Source organism: Myodes glareolus, chromosome 3, assembly GCF_982192425.1.
Source record: "Myodes glareolus chromosome 3, mMyoGla1.1, whole genome shotgun sequence".
NCBI lineage: Eukaryota > Metazoa > Chordata > Mammalia > Rodentia > Cricetidae > Myodes > Myodes glareolus.
The window spans coordinates 102,130,931-102,141,238 of NC_142028.1; positions in this window are offsets into that span (position 1 = coordinate 102,130,931).

A 10,308-nucleotide genomic window follows, 5' to 3' on the forward strand; every position below is an offset into this window, starting at 1 on the left:
TTTATGTGTGCATTGGTATGTTTCTACATATGAGCACGTGAGGGTCATAATGTGCATGATAATGATGTTGATGCTGATAATGCTGTGTGTGTGTGTGTTTGTATGTGTTTGATTCTTTTCATCAAGTCATCAGGCTTGGCCTAAACATCAGGCATGATAACAAGGGACTTTATCCAATAATCCATCTTGCTGGCCCCATATTGTACTTCTTAAGCATTAGCACCTCCTTTGTGCTGATTTGGTTGGACCCTGTCAATCAATGTCACTTTCCTAGTAAACTTGTCTTCTATTTTCATAGACATGCAAACTTAATATGTGGTGTAGGAGGGTCTTTTTTCTATGTGTTGCTTTCATTGGTCAAATAAAGAAACTGCCTTGGCTTTTTGATAGGACAGAATTTAGATAGATGGAGTAGACTGAACAAAATGCTGGGAGAAACAAAGCATAGTCAGGCAGACGCCATGGCTCTTCTCTTTGAGATGGACGCTGGTTAGACTCATGCTGGTAAGCCACAGTCAAGTGGCGATAAAGATTATTAGAAATGGGTTGAATCAATATGTGAGAGTTAGCCAATAAGGGGCTAGAACTAATGGGTCAGGAAGTGTTTAAATGAATACAATTTGTGTGTTGTTATTTCGGGGTATGAGCTAGCTAGCCAGGTGGCTGGGAGTCGGGCTGCGGGAAGCTGCCTGCTGCTCCTTTTACAGCAAATATGTGGTAAGCCTTAGAAATCTTGCCTGCTTTGATGTGCTTTGAGACCTTCTAGGTGTCCAAACAAGAAATGTCTGACTAGTCTTAACTTCCCATCAAAACGGAACAGATAGGACACTTGCCTCTTTAGGAAGAGGGGGAAGAGAGTCAACATGGGGCGAACTTCACTGTTCCACCAAACACTGCTTCCACACCTCAAGCTGTGCTCTCCAGTTAGAATTCCTTTACTTTGCTCTCTATCCAAATCCTCAAAATCCTACAAGGTCTGTGCAAATCTCATTTTTCTGTGAAATCCCCCATTCTTTGCACAGCCGTAAACCACATTTGAAAAATGAGTAATTGGTGTGCTCTTAAATCGAACAGCACTGTTCTAAAACCTTCATTGTTTATATTGTGCATGCGTAGTCTCTTACACATGGAATATGCACACACTAGTTGTTTGAAGCCAAGTACCATACAGTCGATCTGTGCCTAACATGGTTTCTGGCACGCACAGGTGTCTGAAAAGATTCTATCGGAGCTGGAATTTCCAGTCGAGGTGTCAGGAACAGTTCTGTAATCCACAAATCAGTGAGTAATTTCGTCTGGGACACTGTCTATCTTATTTCTCAACAGTATCTCTGGCATCTGACATGATGCCCAGCACAAAGTAAGTTGCTGAACCAACATTTTGACCCATTTTTCTCACAAAGCTGACACAAGACACAATGTACTCCCCTACCTATATAACATTACTGTGAGAATGCTGTCATTTTAAAAAAAAATCCAGTGCCACGCCAAAAAATTAGAAAGAAAGTCTGTCAAAATCGGGAAGTGGTGACCTGCTCCGCTCAGCAGCTGCTCTGCCCGTGTTCTCAAGCATTTCTTCTTTCAGACTCTCCATGATTTCATTTGGCAGGAATCAAGATTCCCATGACTTCTCTACCTTCATGCTTTATGGGCTCACATTACAACTAATGGTTAAGTGGAATTCTTATAAATAGCTTCTTTATGTGAAGACCGAAGAACAGCTCGATGAGCTAATGGGCCAGGTGTGCAGCTCCTAACGCACATTCCTCCCTTTGTCTGGCGGCACTTCAACCATCGTGTTCAAATTTAATGGGATTTGGCCAACCTTTCCACACACCTCAGGGGTTCTTTTATGTTTCTGGGTATAAACCCCTTCACACCCAATCCACTCACTCATCCATATATCTTTCTTGTCTTGTCCCACATCATAGCGAATCTTAGTGACATGTTTCTTCTCCACCAAGGGTCTTCATGGATTCATCAGTCACAGTGGTAATATGCAATTATTGAACAAATAGGCCATGAGTGAGACTGTAGAAATAGAGTGTGTGTGTATATATATATATATATATATATGTGTGTGTGTGTGTGTGTGTGTGTGTGTACATATATACATATATATATTTAAATTAGGATGATCGAAGGGCCTTTGAGAAAGTAAAAGAGGTAGAAATTGGCCAGAAAACAGCTCACAGAAACTGTAGCATTTTCATTACTATGATCAATAAAATATGGTTTTCACTTAGGAAATTATCTGCACGAATGTATATAGTGACATAATTCATAACAATCTAAAGATGGTAAAAAAAGACGTTATCTATCAGTTGATAAATGGACAAGCCAATTGACGCAAAAAGAAGTTCTTTCCTCATGATGCTACATCCGTGATGAATCTCGAACACAGGTTAAGTGAAGGAGACCATTACACACTCCTCCACATTATATGATTCTATTTGTATGAAATATCCATGAAGGGACAGTCTATGGAGACAAGACAGCAGACGAGTGCCCTGGATAATGTGTTGATTGGATGTTGAGTGTTAAAGGTTACTGCGTTTCTAAGGTAATGAAATATTTTAAAAATTGATGGTGGCAATTGTTGCATATAGCTGTAAATATTAAACCCACTGAGCTGGACACAGCAAGTAAGTAAATTGTGTGGGCTAATAATTTGCTAAGGCTTTTATTACAAAGTACCACTAACTGTGTAGGTTAAACAACCAAGCTGGGCGGTGGTGGCGCACGCCTTTACTCCCAGCACTTGGGAGGCAGAGGCAGGCAGATCTCTGTGAGTTTGAAGCCAGCCTGGTCTATAGGAGCTAGTTCCAGGACAGGTTCTGAAGCTACAGAGAAATTCTGTCTCAAAAAGAAGACAAAACAAAACAAACAAACAAATAAACAAAAAACCAAACACTTGATGTCTTTTGTAATTCTGGAGTCTGGGATTCCGGGATCAGTGCTGGCAGAGTTGGTTCCATCTGATGGGCGAGAGGAAGGACAGGGCGAGATGTCCAGGCCCCTGTCCTGACCTTGTAGATGGTCACTTTCTGTCAGTGTTCCCATACCCCCTCCTCCATGAACGTGTCTGTGTCTAAATTTCCTTCCTTTTAGGAAGACACCGAGGAGGAATTCTGATCAGTTTGGAAGGAAAAAAAGGGCTCGACCATGTAGTCAGTGAGGCTACTGGGCAAATCTGTTTGTGGAAGGGCAGAGGCAGGTGTTCTGGTTGAAACAGTGCTCACTGCACACTTTTTTTGATTACGGGAGAATGGTGTTTTATGTAAGTTGTTTCTCTTTCCTGGAGTGTTGCTGTATTATTGGCCTTAAGATGTTGTATCTTGATGTTGCAAAATGCAAGGGCTGGAACCAATGTGGTCATTACACTTTCCTGAGAGGAATTAGAACTAACAAACGAACTGCCGACGGATCTTGTTTGTGACACGCACTCTGCATGGGATGTAAAAAATAGACAGAGACACTCACAGGAGGAATGGAGGAACATTCATCTATTTGTCCTTATAAGGCAGCCCTTATTTTGTCATAGAATAAAACAATCTTTTAAATCAACGTGAGCCAGTCTCAAAGTACCATTTCCTCAAAAACGTGGCTGGCAGTGCAAGGTATGGCGGTGCATGGTTGTTGTTGTAGTGGCACCAGGGTGGCAGAAGCAGGAGGATGGTGAGGTTTAGGCCAGTCTGACACCCCGTCTTAAAAACAAGTAAACAAACATGGTGCCAATCTCAACTGGGTTTTTGTTGTTGTTGCTGTTTTTATGGTGACGGAGGATACTGGTGGAATAACTGTTCGTATTAAGTCCTTAGTTTTTACACTGGTGCTTTGTACATTTCCATTAGTCTGAGCCTTATAATTAGCCTACAGGATTTATCATCCATTACCATAGAACAATATCATTCTTTATTACCCTTTACAGAAATTGCAGCTTACAGGATTTTCATCGTTTTGCTGTGAACACACTTCTGAGTCTGGCTTGCTCTGGGGCCCTGGTTTTCAGCAAACTTTAATCTTCTTTCACACTCGCCGTGCTGGATCTCAAGCATGAGGCTGATTTAGAGTCTGCAAACAGCAAAAGAAAACAGTGATACCTTGATTTACCACAGATTTGTAATTTCTTAAAAATAGAATTAACCATTGGGGCAGATTTTAGCAGTTCGTATAGTTTCATTATAAGGGGGTGATAATATAATTAATATATTTTATTACTTTTGTCCATTTTTTAAAAGCTTTTAGTTCCTTTCCTATATTTTGCGAGCAAAACATGTTAAGGTCTTTGAGGAAAGAAAAAATATAATAGATTTTCAAAGAAAAGATATTATGACTAAAATTTTACAACAGATCAAGCATATTTTGGCATTTGTCCTTAGCTTTCAAAGCATTCTGCTACGTTCTTTCATTTCTGCTCACATGCTTAAGTTTACGTTTCCTCTTCCCTGGCTGCTGATTTTAGATTAGATAAACTCTATTTTTCTAAGGTGCAGAGGACTTGGTAGCAATTTCCCTACAAGACTGAACCACAGACTGAGGCTGATATCAACTCCCACTTGGTAAGCCAAGGATAGCTATGTACGGTTGTGAAACTTGAATGTGTGCAGACCGTATTCTTTTAATGACACACACACCCAACAGCTAAAGCTATGCTGATTTATGAAAGATACCCTAAAACGGTCACATATCAGCTTTCTTTGCACGCTGCATAAACATGAATTCACCTGGTGCCAGCCTTGGGCTCTTTGCTGGGAAGTTCCTCTTACATATCACATTCCAGCCTTCCAGCTCCTCTGTCCCAAAATAGTGGGACCTGGCTTGATTCGCTTGCTTTTCTCTTACCTGCAAATGTTGGCAGCATTAGCTGAAGAAACTACTTGGAAACAGACCATTTCTCATTGATTCTCAAGGCTCCACGCCACTGTTGTGTCGCCTCTAGATCATTGCAATGACCTCTTGTCTAGATTTTCTGCTTTCAGGGTTGCTGCTCTCGTGTCCTCTGCCCTGGTTATCAGTGATCGCCAGGGGACCCTTGACTGTGCCTTATTCAGATTCTTACTAAACTGTTCACATCTTTTCGTTCTAAACAAACTTTTTATTTTTTATTTAAAACTATTTATTTAGAACTTTGCTTAAAACTGTTTTTAAAATATTTGAAACCTATTTAAGCCACGCGTGGTGGTGCACGCCTTTAATCCCAGCACTCTGCAAACAGAGGCAGGCGGATCTCTGTGAGTTCAAGACCAGGCTGGTCTACAAGAATTTCAGGACAACCAGAGCTGTTATATAGAGAAACCCTGTCTCAAAAAAACAAAAGAACAGCAGGAACAAGTTATTTAAAGCTGACCCCTGACCCCTGCCTGTCTCGCGGGTATCTACCTCCCTACTTCTCCATTGATCTTACGATTTTACATAGTTTGCATAGTTTATGAATTTCTCCTGACTTCAAGACACAGTGATTTTTGTTGTTTCTGTTTATTGTTGTAGCCACAGGGTCTAGAATAGTGCTTGTCTATATAGTACCTCTCAGCAGATGTGAAACTTATTGCCTTCTAGACCAGAGTGACTTCTAGACTTAGATTGTACTTAGGACACCTCAAGTGAATACATTATTAGTTTGGACCAAAGCTGGAGATCAGAACTCCTGTCTTCCTCCTCTGGGCTAGCCAGGAAGCATGCCAAACACAACATATGGAAAGGTTCACTGTGGTGTTCCGGGACAGGGGAGCGAAGGCTGAGGACACACTCAAGCAGCACTTCTCTACCTTCTTAATGCGGCAACCTCATGTTGGGATGACCCCCCAAACGTAAAATTATTTTTGTTGCTGGTTCACGTCTTTAGTTTTGCTTCTGTTATGAATCATACTGTAAATATTCTTGGAGGTGGAGGTTTGCCAAAGGGGTCTCGACCCACAGGTTGAAAAACCACTGCTTTAGAGAAACTGTTCTACTCTGCAGTGGCCCTGGAGCTGACCAGAAAACTTAGGGCTTCAGTCAGAACCCTGAGGGACTGCATGTTTTCAATGTGAGTGGCTTTAGTTAAACTCCTCCCTGAAGAAATCATGTTTCCCTAAGTAAACCACTGGTCACTGATGTCATGTTAAACACCTAATCCAGATCTACAGATGCCAACAAGGAACCACCCTCGACAAGGCAATGGCGTGGAAATAAAGCAAGATGGTGGTCTCCCTCAGCCAAGGTCTGTGTATTAGACTCAGGAGAACACCCTGCCTGTGACGTCTCGATTCTTGCCCCATCTCCCACAAGGCCTTGTGATCCCAGCTGTGGTAAGCGCTAACACCAGCTTTCTCAATCCCATTGTAAACTGTCACAATCACAGAAGAGGATCTTTGTTTTTTTTTGTTTTTTGTTTTTTTTAAAAAAAAGGGACACGAGATGCTCTGCTTCCCAAACCCTCATCAGCATGCCAGGCAGCTTAAGAAAGTGTGCTGAATCAGAAGCAGCACAGGCTGCCAATTTGTTCATGTCAAACTTTCTTAGTGCCGTTCAAAGTTTGCTTTCACTACCAAAGCCTAGGATGGTAGGTCGGAATTTCCAGCAAATCTGCAATGCAATACCTGGCAGGAGGCTTGGTGTTTTGTTCCCCTTACAAACGTCCCTGATATTTCTCCTGACTTCTCCTGCCACCCATTATGTCACGCCTCATCATGTTGAGCCAAGCACGGTGGAAGCCATGTGAAGGACACCAGGAGTCCGTGTAGAGCTTGTCCCAGAACTTTAAATAGCTGCTGGGCACACGGTGTGTATGCCCATGGGCGCTAACACTGGAGACTTCTGCAGCGGTCACTCCTGGGGTCTAAAGCATTAAATCTGGTTGTTACGCATCTGAGGGGAAGGAAGGGCTTAGAACTGGTGGAAGAAACAGATTAGGAAAACGTCATGCCTGCTCTGTGATGGTTTGGAGGCACAGTGACTCCGGGAAGGACTTGGTTTCTAGCCAAGGTGTTAGCGAATGACGGCAGAACCAGGAGGACGCTCACCTCTCCAGCGGATATCTCCATAGCTGAGTGATCCGTCCAGAGGCCAGGTCTAGTTGGAGGAAGTGTGCCACAAGGCGTTTTCTTTGAAGGACATATCCTGTTCCTGGACTCTTCTTGTCTTTCTGGTTGCTTCTTGGCCACCAAGAAGGGAGCAGTCTTATTTTGGAACATACTCTCTGCCTTTACATTTATCCTCCTTGTAGGTCAAAAGTTAAAAGGCCAAGAAAAACCTCCACCCCTTGGGTAGTGAGAAACGGCCAGTGAGTCACACAGACGATGAAAGATTTCACAAAATGCTAGCAGGGCTTGGTGGCTCACACCTTTCATCTCGGCGCTCAGGAGGCAGACGTGGGAAAGTCTTTTTGAGTGTGAGGCCAGCCTGATCTACATAGTGAGTTCTGGGCCAACCAGGGCTACCTAGTGGGATCCAATCTCAAAAAAAAAAAAAGAAAAAAAGAAAAAAATTTTACTTGGACAAATGCTTTGTGCTGTTTAAAACCGCATCAAGGGCTTCCAAGAAATGTGCGTGTCTGTGTGTGGGCGGAAGGAGCTCGTGGCGAACACACTGCCCTGGCGTGCTTCTTTGAAGAAACAGATAACAATAACATTGCTTGCAGTTGTGTCCTCTCTGACACGGACATGGGCCACCAGAAACAGTTCCAGTCTCCCAACCTCACTAAAATTTGTTTTAAGAACATTTGAAAAAACGACAGTAATTCAAGGAAGAGCAGGAATCTGCCCTAAGGCCCCAGGCCCTACATTCAGAGCCTCTCTATCAGTTAAAAGGGTGCTTGCTGGGGGCGGGGGAATGGAACGTTCAAGCTTCCAAGAGCTTTGGAGAGTCTAAAAGGACACAGTCAAGACCTCACCCTGACACTGAGAACAAGAGTGCAGTGTTACTTGTGCTTTGTTTTATTTTCAGTTGAGTCACTGATATTTCCAATAAAATAACGAATTTTAGGAATAAATAGATGACGTGTATTAGGGAGGCCTGTAGCTGTCCCATGAATTTAATGGTGCATGTTTTAGATTCTAATTTTCCTTCAAAAGGTTATGAAAAATACACTTAATGCACTTATATCACTAATTAGCACATCAAAACCACCGATAGTTAATTTTATACGCCTTTATTCTTACATGTCTTCATTTTACTGTGTTCTTTATGACCTCTTCCTTGGTCCACATAAGCATCCACACAGGACTACACTGATCTCAAGGGCACATACTTCCTCGTGATTTTCTCCGCAAATTATAAGCCAGTTAAATCTCTTTAAAACACTGTATTTTCTGTCTCTTCTCATAAAACCGTATTTTCAGCAACTCTTTCTGTCCCCTTCATTGCACCTTCCTAACTGGTGAGTATGTTTTTACTGAATTACTTCATGACTCAGCATTTGTGATCTGAAACAGAAAAACTGGAGATGAGAGAAAAGGGTGTGGTGGGCCAGTATAAGGAATTCAACAGATGGAAAGCAGCAAGATCCATTTTTATCAGGGGCTGTAAAATCTTCCTCCTCTTCTGCCATCTTTCCATGACCTGCTTCCATTCACTGACTTATCTATTTAGAGGGTTGTTGGAAGGTAAGCAGTGTTGAAAAAGAATTTTCTTGAGGACCCCGAATCTTCACAAGGTAGGAATAACAATCATTCTTTCAAGAAAGAAAGAGTCCTTCAGTTTGGACTGGAAACGTGTCAGATATGGTGATAAGCCATAGGCAGGAAAACGGTAAGGGCATGAAGTCTGAATCCCAAATCGTTGGCTGCATGGAGCTCGGGAGAAGAGGGAGGCGTGTGCATTTAAAGTCGGAGAAAACAGTGCAAACAAACACCCTGAAGGAAGGAAGCATGGAGAAAGCTTTGGGCAGCGTGATTGTCAGGGGCGAGAACCTTCTACGGAGAGAAATCGGGTGGTGGAGTGGCAGACTTCTCAGCGAAGTATCGCCTGCCTTTCTAAGGGGTCTAGATGCCCCGCACTCCCCCGCCCCCAGGCATCTTGATCTCATGTGCATCCCAACAAAGCAGTTGACACTGGACCCTAACATCCAGCTCGGGGAAAGATTGTGAATGGGCAGCTTTTACTGCGGTACAGTTTTATTTCTCATCTTCCCAGCTATATTCGTATAGGTTTGCGTACTTACTTATCCTTTCCTGTGCCGACCACATCTCCTGGAATAGCTAACCAGACTTCTGGGACGATTTCCCTTCCGTTCCAATAATTCTCCGAACCATATCACTCATGATGGCAAAATTCTTTTTCTAGTTCTTCGAACAGAGTAATTTTATCCTTGCTTTTGAAGGCTTTTCTTTCCTGACGAGGAATTCTCAGTTGGCAGCGATTTTCGTTTAGCATCCTAAGATGTCAGTTCATTTTTCTTCTGGTTTCTACCACTTCGTTGAAAACTCTTGAGAAGTTGGCTGATGACCTTTTGAAGATAGTATGCGGTGTTTCCTCTAAGTGCCCCTGGGAGGCTCTCTTTGTGGCTTCTAGTGGTTTTATTGTAACATGTATAAGCACGACTGGCTTGCTGTGTAGTATCCTCCTTGGAGTACAAAGCCGTCTTTACATTCATGTACAGAACTTTCATCAGTCTGGAAATGTTCAGCTCAATGTTCAAGCCTATAGGAACCTCAGTCACATGGAATAAAGTCTTCTCTCTGAATCCCAGACGCTTCTTTTGTTCGTTTTCTGTATTTTTTCTTCTTCTGTTTCACTGGGCACTATTCTGAATATTTTCTCTTGAACTCTAATCATGGTAATAATGCCAGTATTCTGATGTTTATGGTGTTTCACTCACTTATTAAATTTTAATTATGGTTATTATAATTTTAAGTTTTATAAATGTTTTCTTCAGAAAATATTCATTATTTTTGGTGGTGCCTATGTATTATTAATTGTTTGAGAATTTTGTACAATAAATTTTGGTCATATTTATTCTTCTCCTCCACTTCCCCGCAAGATCTGACCCTCATCCCATACCCACCCAACTTCGTGATTTCTTTTTGCAAAATTCACTGCCAAAACCTCTTGGTGTGAGGCTCTCACCTGGAGTGTGGTATATACCTGTAAGGCATCAATCCCTTATATATAAAAAAATCCAAGCTCTCTTTCCCAGCAGTGACCAACTGCCAGCAGTTCCTCAGCTAAGGGCAGGGCTTCCTGCCTCAGTCACATAGGGATTTTGTCTGGACTGAGCTCGCCCAGATCTTGTGCGTGCTGTCTCAATCACTGAATTCATATGTACGCTTGCCTTATTGTGTCCAGAAGACACCTTCCTGATAGTCACTCACCACCTCTGGCTCTGCC